At 45.5% G+C, this 14,937-nt stretch overlaps 1 protein-coding gene across 4 annotated transcripts in view; it reads right to left on the minus strand.

The window, feature by feature from the left end:
* BCAS1 (brain enriched myelin associated protein 1) overlaps positions 1–9,260 on the minus strand; it is a 79,082-nt gene extending 69,822 nt beyond the window's left edge. For all 4 annotated transcript variants that reach the window (XM_048497717.1, XM_048497718.1, XM_048497716.1 and 1 more), the window contains exon 1: positions 9,129–9,260. The gene's annotated coding sequence lies outside the window, so the exon portion shown is untranslated. The remainder of the gene's footprint in view (positions 1–9,128) is intronic.
* Between the last annotated feature and the right edge of the window lie 5,677 nt (positions 9,261–14,937).

The following is a 14,937-nucleotide window of genomic DNA, read 5'->3' on the forward strand; positions in this document are numbered from 1 at the left end:
ATATAGTTCGCAATCTAGGAGGATGTGCTCGATTGTTTCGATGGCTTTTTTGTGAGCAGGGACACGTTCTTTGTTGGTATGGGATCTGGAGAAATCTGCCGCTCAGGACTGCTGAGCGTAGGGAGGTTACTTTATCCTGACTGCAACCCAGCTGCTGTACATTTGCTGTGCGAAAAGGTCCTGAATCAAGGTTGCCAGGTCTCCCTTGGCTTCCAGCAGGGAATGAGGGGGTAGGGCAGTCAGATGCAGACCAGGGAACTCCAGGATATTTGGGCATGGAACCTGGGGTGGCCAGAGACTTCGGTGGGGTAGAATGTCACAGAGTCCAGCCTCCAAACCATCCTTTTCCTTGAGGGGAACTAATCTCAGTAGTCTGAAGATGCACTGCAACTGCTCTGCGCCTGGGGCGGTTCCATCAGGGTCCCCTCATATTGAGGGCCTCACCGCCCCCCCCCCCATGGGGGTAGGTTTTAAATTGGGGTCGGACACCTCTTGTTGTGCTTTTAATTTATTCTGGTAGCATGTTACTATGTATTGTGGGTTCGCTGTTTTTATGAATTTTAAGTTATTCTATGATGGAGCCTGTGTATTTATATTTTCGTGATTGCTCCTATTGATGTTTGGATATCGTTGTCCACCGCCCGGAGCCCTTCGGGGATCGGGCGGTATATACATTTAAGAAATAAATAAATAAATAAATAAATAAATAAATAAATAAATAAATAAATAAATAAATAAATAAATAAATAAATAAACTGCAGGGGATCCCCAGCTCCCACCAAGAGGCTAACATCTCTAACTGAAATCTCTTGACTTGATAAGATCTTTGGACTTCTTAACTCCTGGCAGCTAGCTCTTTCCAGTGGCTGGAAACTAACACTTTGGCTCATTCCGCACATGCAGAATAATGCACTTTCAAACTGCTTTCTTTGAAGCTGTGTGGAATAGCAAAATCCACTTGCAAACAGTTGTGAAAGTGGTTTGAAAACGCATTATTTTGCATGTGCGGAAGGGGCCTTTGAGAGAAAGAGGTATCTTGCCTTTGCTACAGTTTCTCCCACTTCTGATAGTGTTCCTATCAGACTTGTGTATCACCTGCCTAAAGGAAGCATCAGGAGGAAGGTCTGTTCCACTCACAGTCTTTATATGTAGCCAGCATGCCAGAGCTCTTCGTCTATGTTGAACTGCTGAGATTTCACTTGGATTTGTTATTTACATTTGTCTGCTTTGGCCTACAGTTTGACATTTGAAGTGTTTTGGGGTAGAGCTGGTTTGCTATTTGAATTGTCTTTGAGAACTGTCAGTTTGGGACCTGAGGAGATTCTGGGAGCTGTTGACACTGAAAATATTATTGTGCTCACAAGATTGCTCTTTGCGATCCTGCATGTGGCAAACTGCTGAGTGTTGTGCCATAACTCACCATTTTCAGTGACTGACTTATTTTATATCTTTCTTAAAGGCTTGTTAGGCACAGTATTTCCCCCCCCCCCTTTTTTTTCTTTCTATTTTTGCTTTGCAGTTAGATTTATACCAATGTTCACCTCTCTCAGAACAATGGCACATGCTTCCTAAATTTAACGTTAGAAGATCATTAAAGAGAGGGGTGCAGATATTTAAGCTAGTATTTGATATCCAGTCCTCTCTTGGATACTGGCACATTCTCAAAGACACTTTCTTTAAATCCTTTGCCCTTAGGCCCATTCATCCAACCCCTTCAACAATCCTGGCAGGAAATGAGGTTCTTAGAAAACACTGAGCTTGCCCAAGGGCATATGGAAACATCTAATAACCCTCATGCTTCCTTGAAGACCCCATGTTAGGTATTGTTTGTGCTCCAGAAACTACATTCAATGCCACAGAAACAATCACCTCATCTGTAGCCTTTCTTTCCCCTGGAAACTCCCTGGTGCTTACACTACACTCTTTTAGGCACGGGGCCTAGCCAGACTTTTAATTGTGACTGATTTTTATAGTCTGCTTTTAGCACTGAGAACCATGGATTTTAAGTTGCTGCATGTTACTCAGACTGGGGCTTTAGTTAATAACCTATATGCATTTTGGGATTTTTTTTGTAAGGTGCCTCAGGCATGTTCCCTGGAGAGGCTGCATAGAACATTTCTAAATATATACATTTGTGGGCCAGCAGCAGCAGCTTGGATGAAAAATGAATGGGAGAGCGAGTTCACTCGATTCTCCCTTTTCACTAATGCCTTCCAGGTTTTTGGCCATGTGGTTCCAGTATCTTTCAGGGGTCTTAGGGGGCAGTAGGGCAAAAGTGGGAAAGAACCACATTGCAAACATGTTTATACTGTACAGGATTAAAGCCTGTAATAATTATTGATTAATTAAAACGTTTCGACCCTGCTTTTCAACTGGCTCAGAATATTGTTATAGTATGATAAAATCAACACTGAAAACATAGATTCACAATGCAAAGAGAAGAAGGAGAAGAAGAAGAAGAAGAAGAAGAAGAAGAAGAAGAAGAAGAAGAAGAAGAAGAAGAAGAAGAAGAAGAAGAAGAAGAAGAAGAAAAGGAGGAGGAGGAGGAGGAGGAGGAGGAGAAGGAGGAGGAGGAGGTTTGGATTTATATCCCCCCTTTCTCTCCTGTAGGAGACTCAAAGGGGCTTACAATCTTCTTGCACTTCCCCCCTCACAACAAACACCCTGTGAGGTAGGTGGGGCTGAGAGAGCTCTGGAAAGCTGTGACTAGCCCAAGGTCACCCAGCTGGCGTGTGTGGGAGTGCCCAGGCTAATCTGAATTCCCCAGATAAGCCTCCACAGCTCAGGTGGCAGAGCGGGGAATCAAACCTGGTTCCTCCAGATGCTCATGAAGATCATGAGTAGTACATTACTGGAGTACTATACAGTGCATGCCATGTAATATAAGGGAGTCAGTTAGTGAGGTATGTCTCTAGATTTATGTAAAGGTAAAGATAGTTCCTGGTGCAAAAACCAGGTCATTACTAACTCATGAGATGACATCACAGCACGATGTGTTCTAGGCAGATTTGCCATCGCCTTCTGCAGTCATCCACACGTTACCCCCCAAATTATGTATGGTGATATTAAAAGCAAGAACAGTTGGATTAAAAGAAGAAGCTGTCCTTGCAATGAGAGTTATGTCCAATAAACATGAAGTGGGGCAGGGAGAGTGATCTTGCATGTGGGGTGGAGCTAGCTCTGTCCTGCATGTAGGATTATGCTCTCTTCCACCACCACCAAGTAGAAAAGACAGTCCAGCTTGCTGTGTTGTGGCTGCTTCTCCTCCCCGCTCAGGCCCATGGGAAGATATGCAGACACAAATTCAGCTCCTCCCCCCATCCCATTTTTTTTTGAAAAACAATATATTGCTGAAATCAGCAGGAAGAGCTGAGTAAAACTACCGGTATGTTCTTTTTGCGATGAAAAGGTGCCCAGGATCAGAGAGAGTTGGGGTACATGGAGAGAAAGAGAGGGCTGGACTAAGTGGGCAGAAAGAGAGACTTGGGGTCGGGGAACAGAAAAAGATAGCTGGGGTAACAGGGCAGAAAGTTGAAAAGAGAGGCAAATTGCAGGGGAAGAGGGGCAGAATGAAACTATAAAAATAATAACACTATATAAACTCATAAAATACCAAAACTGTTGTGCCCAAGACAGGCCAGGGAGGAGGGGTGATAGACAGGCATCGTAACTTTCTATCTGTGCCACCTGCCTGTATGATGTATCCATCATCTAACTACCTACCTCCTTAACTCACAGCCATGTCAACGGGCAACACTGGATTTTACTTAATTCTACCTCGATCGCACCCATTTTTCTGGAATCCCAGAAGGTAGCCACACACAAAAAAGTGAGGGGGGAGAAATGGAAATAATTTCAGTGAACAATGGAAAGAAATAACCAACAACAGTTTTCTAGAGCCTGTTGTATTTTCCTCGCAGAACGGGCTTTCTGCTAACAATTTAATAAAAGTTAACATTCTATTCAACTTCACAAGGGGACACCCTTTCTTTTAGTGAATAGTCCAGGGGTAGGGAACCTTTAACACTCAAAGAGCCATTTGGACCCGTTTTCCATGGGAAAAGAAAACACTTGGAGCCGCAAATAATTTTTGACATATAAAATAAAGTTAACACTGTATATATTGGGTTTTTTAACCTTTTACTCCGCTCATTCTGAGAAGCGCATGGATGCGTCCGCCCTGCTGCCTGCAGGGCAGGCAAGGATGGGGCCAGCGGCTCGACCTCACCGGCCGCCGGGAAAGCACCCGCCCCGCTCCAACGGGGCAGGTGAGAGGGGAAGCCCGCGGCGGCAGTTGGTGCGCCCGCCCTGCTACCTGCAGGGTGGGCAAGGATGGGGCCGGTGGCTCGTGGAGCCGCAGTGCAAGGGCAGAAGAGCCGCATGCGGCTCTCGAGCCGCAGGTTCCCTACCCCTGGAATAGTCTGTTCCCATTCTGATCAGAAAACTTCGGGAGTGTATTTTTCCCATTTCCATCTTGCTTTTCCTCCATAACTTTCCTCTCTTTTCCTCTCCTTTCCTCTATGTATCAGCACTCTGTAATTGGTTTATGCACATGCATGGGGCAGTTTCTAGGGTTACCAACCTCTGATTGGTAACTAGAAATCTCCTGGGGTTGCAATTGATTTCCAGGCAACAGAGATCAGTTCACCTGGAGAAAATGACCTCTTTGGAAGGTGGATTCTCTGGCATTATACCCCGTTGAAATCCCTCTCCTCCTACACCGTGCCCTTTTCAGGGCTTTTCCCCACTCACCAGGATCCCCACTATGCCTCGCGCTGCTCTCAGCACACAGCATTCCTGGAGCACAGCGCCCATAGGCGTCATCAAAAGCGTTTTCCAAGCATAAGAGCTGCCAGGGGATGCACTGGGCGCGCAAGACTGAGGGGGCGCTGACAGCAGCAGCGTCATGCATGGACTACAAGGCGCTGTCGCTGCCACTGTCGTGGGGAGTGCCGGGGGACCCCGCGCTACTTGAGGGGAGTAGCGCGGGGCTTCAGGTAAGTGGGGAAAGGCCCTCAGGCTCCACCCTCAAAACATTTTTTCCCAATCTGGAGCTGTCAACCCAAGCTCCCGAAAGCATCGATTTGACTAGGCTTGTAAAAGGGGCAGCTAAAGACACCACTCAAGAGAGACAGTTGTTGTAAATCACCTGTGCAGCTCTAACTCCATTTTGTATTGGCAGATCTGTCTGTTTATATTAGAGACAGAAAATTCCTTACAGTGCAAAAGATGCAGGCAGGTTGAAATGCTGAATTTTTGCCCTTTGCACAGCTTTTCTTCCAGCTGGACTCATTTCCAGCATTTCGACTTGGCTGGATAGGGAATCACGATGGGGTGGGGTGAGACATAGGTCCCTCTCCCCTGGTGACCACACCTTCTCCCGCACATATACTGCTTTATACATGATGGGAAGGGGGGTGCTTTTAAATATTCAGCCCTGCCTCTGTCACATGCCCTTGTTGGATTTTTGCAGAGAGCTGCATTTTACCCCTTTGAGTCGCCTGAGCGATGGCAATACCCAAACATCCTGTATGATACGCTTAATTGTTATGCCTAAAGCACATTAAGAGAGGAAGCTTGGTTGCACAATTCAGGAACAACAGGATTGGATCATGAGTCTGGAACCCAGAAGTCTCAGGTGTCAGATTACATTCTGCCATGTGAAGCAGCGGGGGAAATATGTTGAACACATGTCTACCTGTTGCTAAAATAAATATCCGGTTACACTCTCCACAGCTGTTTGAAAAAGGATTCTGCCTATTTACCTACCCAAGGACACATAACATGTGGGGAAGAGATTTCTGAAATACTCCTCCCCCCGCATTTTTGCAATTTAACAGTCTATCCTACAGATAGGAGAGTCTACTCTGGAACTAGTGATGATTTGCAGAAATGATAATAATTGTTTAAAAACTCAATTCTCTGATGCTTGCATGTTGAAGGGGCAGAACCCAACCAGGTTGATTTTCTTGAGGCCAAGTTGTTAACCTAGAGACAGATTAAGGGGGGGGGGTGTCTTATCTTCTTTTTTAAAGAGTTTGCCTGCTTCAGAGTTGACAGCCAAGGGTAGGGACTGGAATGAATCATACAGAGTAAACAAGACCCACCCTTGAGCAACACAAACTGGAGCACAGCTGAGCTAGTACCATATTTCCAGTCTGTAGGATTCCCATTTGCCTTCAGAGTGCTCATTCCAGGCATTCAAATTTAAATGGGCCAGTTAATACATTATACTCAGCAGAACAACTCCCTATTGGAATTCCACAAGGGAAAAAGCAGCTTTAGGTGAGGGATAGGGAATAAAAAAAGAATTCTGGCAGGTGGGGAAAGGGTTAAGACTGTCACCTTGCAGTTGGTGGCGGTGCAAAGTGCTGTCAAGTCACAACTAACCTATGGAGACCCTGCAGAGTTTTCGAAGCAAGAGATGTTTGAGAGGTGTTTTGCCATTGCCTGCCTTCGCAGGGTTTGAGAGTTCTGAGATAACTGCCCCCAAATGAATGAGCAGGCTTCATGTGGAGGGGTGGGGAATCAACCCCAGTTCTCCATCAGCCCTTGTTATCTTCGCCTCACTGCTCTATCTTTCCCTGCCCACTTAGGTTTGTATTGTAAGTTCAATGGGGCAGAGGCCTTTTTGTTTGTGTAACTTTGTGAAATACCGTCTGCAGTGACGGTATTTGACCCATAATGATGGGTCAGATCCTAAACAGGACTTCCACGGACAGAAGGGGAGTCCATTTTCACTTGTTCTCTCTTCCCATGGAAGACTTCCAGTTCCCCCTTTGTGCTGTTCTTCAGGAGTATCACATCCCAAATGGAGCAACACAGGGGGCATTCGGAGCTGTCCCAGAGAGGAAATCAAGTCCCACTATTTAAAACCCTTTCCTGACTGTGTACAGAACCAGGCTGTAAACTTGATATGAACAGAATGAAGAAGACTTGCATTTTAGATATTAATTCAGGTCAGATCCCTGCTCAGCGTTGCTTCTCACACAACAGTAACGAGAGGCAAGAATCATATATATATCTCGATACGATGCAAAGGATTAAACGTGTAAGCTGTTCATACACAATGTAACCACAGTGCACCCGGGTTTCAGTTGGCAAAAGACTCAAGCAGAGCCTGGAGATCTCTTAGGTCCACTCCGCGCAGGTCAATAAATAGGGGCTTAGGATGGTAAAAAGCCGGGGGGGGGGGGTTGGGGGGGGGACTCAGCATGAATCCCATCCCTAAAATGAGTCTGCCCCGTGTTATTTCCCATAAACCGGGGTTTTTTTTTTTTGAGAATGGCGCTATTTGAAAATCCCAGGTTGCAGCCACTTGCGAGTGAACAGCCGGGTAGGAGGCGCTTTATTCACCCCCCTTTTCCTTAAAAAATAAATAAATCATGGCTTACATTTGCATAGCCACGCAGGTGAAGATGGTCACATAGTGAGACGTCAGCACGGCTGTGGGGGTTCATCGGTGCATCGGTGGAAAGTAATTTTTTTAAAAAGAGACTCATCTCGTGAGAAGGCATGATAGCAACCCGGATTGTTTCCGTGGGCTCCAATCGCAGACTGCACGGATGCATGTGAATGCGAAAACTGGAAAATGAGTTACTTTAGCTTGAATGCAACCCACGATACATTTGTTGTGCGGAAGGGGCCTTAGAATTACAACTGATCCCTAGACTTCAGAAATCAGTTCCCTTGAGGAAAAAAAAATGACTACTTTGGAGAATAGAATCGATGGTTTAAAGACTTTGCCCAAACCCTGCTCTCTCTGAGCCCCAACTCCAAATCTCCAGGAATTGCCCAGTCCAATGAATTAATGGTGCATGCCATCCATGTAATCCGCATTGGTGTTTCCTACTACGGAATGGATGTCAGTCTGGACTGGCTTTGTTTAGTACGCCGTGCCTTCTTCTCTTCAGCTTCACTTTGTAAAATTGGAACACTGGTGGTCTACCTCACAGGACTGTTGGGTAAATTAGTGAGATGAACATATGCACTTAAAGCACTATGGAAACCATTTCCAAATTAGGGGCTGGTGTTCCCATTGCATTTTATCCTGCCTTTCTTCCAAGGAGTTCAGGACAACATATACAGTACTCCAGTGGCGTAGCGCCAAGGGGATAAGGGGGTGCACAACACACCGGGTGTGTGCCAGTGCATGGGTGTGGCATTCTGAGGTGTTCCAGGGGTGTTCTGGAGCAGGGTAGGGGTGCAGTTCTCCCTTGCTCCAGCCCTGCAGTACTCTTACAGAAACCTGATGAGGGAGATTAAAACCACTTTGCTGGAAGATAGGACAGTGTGTTTCCAACAGAGTCTTTCCGATCGGACTACCCACTGCCCTGTGGAGAGACTGAATGGGGTAACGGTTAGCATTTTGGGGTGCTCAAATGAGTAGATCAGGGTTCAAATGATTTTGAGCCAGTCACATTTACCCTATCAGCATTACTTTCCTCTCAGGGTTGTTGTGAGAAAGAAGTGAGATTGGTCCCCATTGACAACACACTGGGTTCAGAGGGAGGCCATATAGGGGCTTGCATAATATGTTCAAGCTGCCCTCTTCCAGAACTGAGGCCCCGTTTTTTCCAGATCTCCATGAGCTCTTCTTCTGTTAGTTTTCACCCCAGAGGAAGGGGATTTAATTACTGATATTCCTGTTTGCTGCAAATCTGATATTTATTTAAATATGCATTTGTTCTCTGTTGTCCCAGCTTGAACAATTCGACAGTTGCACCCAACAGCTGAAGATCCTATTGCTTCCCTGGTTCCTCTTGGGTGGGTAACTTATGCCTTTGAGCTGGCCCTATCTCTTACCAGAGATCTCAGTTTGGTAGGAAAAGCTCTGCATTGCCTTGTGGCGTATTTTGCATTCAGCTCAGAGGTACCAACCTCCAGCAAAGAGGATTAGCAGACCCACTAGCCACATTGGCAAGCAAACAAACTCCACTCTGTTTTGCAATAGCAGAAGTTGGCAGAGAGTTCCTCTAAAGGTTCAGCCTACATAGCTTTCCAAGAGACTAAGAGCAGAGGACAGTGAAGAAGGAAAGAAAGGAGCTGGGAAAAATAAAACAGCACCCCCCTGATTTTATTTTTAGTTAACGGAGAAAGAAGCAAATAAAAATGAGAGAATCGCTTACCTGGTGGAGATGTTCAGCCAACAGGCTGGAAAGTCTAAGCTTTTCAGGCAGATGTCTGAATATAACCCTTCCCAGAGGTCAGCAGGTGCCTTACTTCGCCTGGGGCAATCTTCAGAATGAAACCTCGCAAACGCTAAAGTGGAAACACACTGACAGGGCGGGGTTTGTGACACTCAACTGCCCTGCTAAACTATTTTCCCTACCAGGCTTGCAGGGCAACCCAAACCTGTTCAGTTAAAGGCACACAATGTATTTTCCTGAAAAACAAATCGTTCTTTTTTAAACAAACGGTTTGTGTAGCCAATTACATGGCCTTACTAGGAAATGAGCATACAAAAGAATGACAGAAACCAGAAAACACCCTTTTAGTGGACCTCCTTCCATATTTGACACCTGAAAGGGAAGACAAAAGACCACCACTGTGTACTGTAGCAGGGAGTTCCACTGTCAAATGATCAAAACTTTAGGTGGAAACAGAAAGAGGGCTATGATGTATTTGGGGCTGTGTAGGGATGGGTGGAGGAAGGGGAAAGTGAGGATGATGTATGAGTCTGAAATTGTGTGCATCGAGGAATGCTGCTGTAAATTTCGTTGTGCGTGCACAATGACAATAAAATGCTTATGCTTATTTGTTTTACAGTGCACAAATGCTAGACGCCTGGAGCATTCAGTGACATTTATCAGTTCAAGATGAACAAAAGCAAGTAGCTCTTCAGGTGTTTCCAGCAGAAGAAACAGTGCCAGGATGCTGTTGCTGTTTGTGATCTTCCTTCGAGACATCTGGTCAGACATTGAATGAACAGAATGCAGGACCTGATAGGCCTTGGGTCTGATCCAGCATGACTCTACTGATGCTTTTATGTTCATCATAACTATTTGTAGAATTCACGTGGGTGGCTTTAATCAGAAATTAGACACATTCAGAAAAGGTGGGTCCATAAATAGCCATTTGCCATCAGGGGTATGCATTCAGCAAAAGCTGTTGGTGTTTTTCGGGGGGGGGGGTCACCCCCCCAAAAAACCCAGCAATTTAAAGAGAGCCAAAAATCAGATCTGAACTCATGCTGGATTTTTTTCAGCATGGGATTTATCAACTGGATGAGAAAGAATCCGTGAAAATACTTTATTTGTGGGTTTTCATCACAACACAAAACAACGCAACCCAGTTTGACTCCTACTGACTTGCTACCTTGTACCCCAATTAAAATTTATTTCCAGCATCTTTGATAAAAAGATGACCCCATTTTTTCCCCCACTCAGGCTTTTAAAGGGAGTACGTATCCCGTGCACCAACTGGATTTTGTATTTTCAAAGCACGCATCCCATTTTTCTTTGTTTATTTCTTCCCAGCATGCTAGAGCTACAATTTGAAACCAGGGAGCAGCACCATTCTAAGTAGAATTACATCATTCTGAGAACTTGAAAATCATTTGGCTTAAATAGTGTTGCCAGTTCTGGGTAGGGAAATTTGTACAGATTTGGGAGATGGTGTCTGGGGAGGGCAGGGCTTATGGAGGGTGGGGGGATATTATAGAGTCCATCCTCCAAAGCAGAATTTTCTCCAAGGGAACTCATCTGTGCAGTCTGGAGATCAGTTGCAATTCTGAGAGAACTCCAGACCCCATTTACATGTAGGTTGGCAACCCCATCTTGATGATGATGATGATGTTATCCATTCAGTCATTCATGACCCTTGGAGACCCAATATGCAAGCTCTTTCCACATTTTTCGATTAAGTACTGCTTCCTTCAGCTGATTGATGGTCATGCCTGTATCAGCTTTTATGGTATCTAGACATTGTATTCTTTGGCATCCAGGTCTTCTCCTGCCACTGCCAATCCGAGCATCATAGATTTTTCTAGAGAATTTGATGCCATCACATGACCAAAGTATGTAAGTCTGAGCCTGGTTATTTTCCCTTCTAGTGATGTGTCTGGTTTTATGCAGCTCAAGACTTCTGCGTCACCCTAGCTGTCCATGGTATGCGTAGTAGCTTTCGCCAACACCACAACTCGAACATGTCTATTCGTCTTCTGTTGGCTTTCTTTGTAGTCCAGCTTTCACACCCATACATGGCTATGGGGAAGATGATGGCTTGGACTAGCCTGTGCTTGGTTTGGATGCTGATGTCTCTGCTTTTCCAAATTTTATCCATGCTCAGCATTGCACTTCGTCCTAATGCTATTCTCCGCTTTATCTCAGGGGTTACTTCTCCACTACAGTCAATTTTTGAGCCCCGGAAGATGAAGTCTTGGACACACTCAATGACCTCATTGTCAATGCTAATTTGGGCCCAATCTATGCTAGCTGTCGTCATGATGTTTGTCTTCTTCACATTGAGATGGAGGCTCATTTTTTCACTTTCAGCTTTGATCTTCACTCTGCTAAGGGTGGCACTGTAATATCCTACAGACATCTTACATGATGCATGTCTCCTTCTGTCTTCCCACCCCCACCCTCAGACATTGTGCTGTTAATATTCAGAGCTCCAGAGAAGCTGAAAGCTGTCAGGTGTGCTGAATGCACAAAAAAGAAGAGTGAGGAGGGGCAACCACAGGTACGTCAACAAGCTTTATTTTTGCCCATCACAGATCATCCTCAGTTTGTTGTGATGCAGTCAATATTACCTGAGCAGAAATAGAGTTCACGGTTCTAAGTTTTTTTATTTCAGCTAATCCATAAACAAGGCTATTTCTTCCTGATGATATCATATATCACTGTTCCTGGACAGGAAATTGATCTTCTTTTTTTACTGTATGGGTCATCATGAGGATTCTGATTCATGCCCACCATTTCTCTGTCTGTCTATTTTAATGTTCGAGTGAGATGCTGTAGTACTGGATTCCTCCCTCCTGGATTAGAGTTGGGATGCTGTGGGGATCAGGGGGCTTTTAAAAAAAAAACTCCTTTATTTTCCGGATTGAATTATTCTTCCAGATTGAAATTAACATCAGTAGGGGAAAAGACAGGTAAAAACAGTACCTGTCTTATTTCCCTACTGGGGCTAATTTTAGCATTGGAGAAGTGCTGGACTAAGGAACCAATTAACCCTCAGCCCAGCTCTCATTTGAACTGAGCGTTTCTACAACTGATTTTTTTTAAAAAATGGGGATGATGAATACAGGCCAAGAGATCCAGTCATGGATATGCTCCATAACATCCAGTTTGGCCCTCAGTTAACATTGGCCCATGAGAGCAAATTGTCATTGTCTGCAAATTGGGCTCTATAATACACCCATTAGGGTTGCCAGTCAAAGGCTGGTACCTGGTGGGAAATAGACAGGGTACTTGTTTGTGTGGGGTGCCCATTAGAGAGAAAAGCATACAGAAAACCGCAGGAAAGCTGAGCGATGGATAAACTACCCAGAGTACGGAAAGTAGCTGCATTTGGTCAGCAGTGCACGGCTGATAAAACTGAGATGCTCTTGTGTTGAGTGGTGCCCCGATAAGAGACTGCCTAGAACTAGAAGCTGTGAGTTGTTCTGAGCTTGTAGAGGAAAAACAACGAAATTATTACAATAAATACATGAAAGCTCATTTGAAGTGCCCTTCAAGATAGCGAGCCTCCTTTTCTTCTCAAAGATCCTCTTTTTGTTGCCAGCAGAAGTGGAAAGGGGAACAAGATTATCAGCGACTGATGAACTAACACGTGAACTGGAGGAGATGACCGTGGCAACACAGCAAGAAAAGCTGCATGGTCATCTTGGTGTACACACCCAATCCTTTGTACTGCTTCTTCAAGACAATGGCTCATAGAGGCAGGCCACCCAGCAGATAATAATTTGCTACCCTATGAGAAGCAAAATCTCTTCTTTCAAGGTCTTGCCGTGTTTACTCCGGAGAAGAACTGCTTTACCCTTATTTGCCAGAGGATTTTGCTCTCTCGCTTTGGCATTTCTCATGTAGACATTTCTCTTCATTGTGTCACCTGATTTGGCTTGATCTTGGCCTGACTCATGAGTCTCAGTCACTGAAAATACACCCTTGCTTTCTGCCAGCTTGCAGTTAGCATCAGCAATACAAAAGAATTAACTTTTCTTTGGGAAACTGCTTCCTGGCCCTCCCACTAGGGAAGTGAATGGACATTTTCCAGACTAGTGGGGTGGGGGAATTTTGCACACGCACGGGTGAGGTCTTGTGTTCTCTTTTTCTAAACAATAGCTGACTCATCCACTCCCACTGCACCTCCAACTGCTTTTTAAGATTCCCCCATGTTTAAAAAGCAGCTGTACCATGCTTGCTATTCAGTAGAAGCAACGAAAAATACCCTTGAACTAATATACATGAGCTTCCTGGTTTGTGACCAGTACTTGGATCCAGTAATGGGATTCAAATAGTTTGACTGGTTCCGGTGGTGGGATTCAAATAATTTAACAAGTGGTTGTTTACAAGCACCGTTTTAACAACTGGTTCTGCCGAATTGGTGCGAACCGGCAGAATCACACCACTTAGCTTAGATCGCTATTTAGTCTGGGATTGAGGGAGTGATCTTCAAAACAGTGAACTGTAGCCTGCCTGCCTGCCTGCCTGCCTGCCTGCCTGCCTGCCTGCCTGCCTGCCTGCCTGCCTGCCTGCCTTCCTTCCTTCCTTCCTTCCTTCCTTCCTTCCTTCCTTCCTTCCTTCCTTCCTTCCTTCCTTCCTTCCTTCCTTCCTTCCTTCCTTCCTTCCTTCCTTCCTTCCTTCCTTCCTTCCTTCCTTCCTTCCTTCCTTCCCAATCCAGAGAGTGTGGAATGACATTCAAAGAACCAGTGTACAGTAGCGGATAAAGCAAAGGTGGGATCCAGCAGGTTCTCACAGGTTCGCGAGAGTAGGTTACTAATTATTTGTGTGTGCCGAGAGGGGGTTACTAATTGGTGATTTTGCCACGTGATTTTTGCCTTAGTTACGCCCCTCCTCTCAGCAGTAGCGCGCAGAACTTGAAGCAGCTTCAGCAGTGAGGTGCACTGCATGGGTGGCAGCCTGCTTCTGCGTGGCATTCGCTTTCCCCGGCCTAAGGATCTCCATGCAGCGGCTGCATCCTTGCCACAGCCCCGCCCAGGAATGCCCCGCCCCGGAATGCCCGGCCATGCCGCCGTCATGCCCCGCCCAGCCCCATTGGCGCTACACCACAGTTTGAATCCCACCACCATGGGAACCTGTTACTAAAATTTTTGGATCCCACCACTGCTTAGATCCCTATTTAGTCTGGGATTGAGGGAGTGATCTTCAAAACAGTGAACTGTAGCCTGCCTGCCTGCCTGCCTGCCTGCCTGCCTGCCTGCCTCCTTCCTTCCTTCCTTCCTTCCTTCCTTCCTCCTTCCTTCCTTCCTTCCTTTCTTCCTTCCTTCCTTCCTTCCTTCCTTCCTTCCTTCCTTCCTTCCTTCCTTCCTTCCTTCCTTCCTTCCTTCCTTCCTTCCTTCCTTCCTTCCTTCCTTCCTTCCTTCCTTCCTTCCTTCCTTCCTTCCTTCCTTCCTTCCCAATCCAGAGTGTGGAATGACATTCAAAGAACCAGTGTACAGTAGCGGTTAAAGTGTCAGATTATGATCTGGGAAACCCATGTTTGACTCCTCCCTCTGACATGAAAGCTTGCAAGGTGACCTTGGGCCAGTCCCATAATCTCAGCCTAAACTACTTCTCAGGATTGTTGTGAGGATAAGACAGAAGAGAATGATGCAAACTGCTTTGGGTTTCCACTGGGGAGAAAAGTGGGCTATGAACAAATGAACAGTCACCTGTCTTCAAGTCAGTATGCAACTGAAATAAGAACTTACTTTTATGGAAGCTTATTCCCATTCACGTGCATTTGTAGCAGCAGAAGAAACAGAAGTCT

Source organism: Sphaerodactylus townsendi, linkage group LG05 (assembly GCF_021028975.2).
Source record: "Sphaerodactylus townsendi isolate TG3544 linkage group LG05, MPM_Stown_v2.3, whole genome shotgun sequence".
NCBI classification, from domain to species: domain Eukaryota; kingdom Metazoa; phylum Chordata; class Lepidosauria; order Squamata; family Sphaerodactylidae; genus Sphaerodactylus; species Sphaerodactylus townsendi.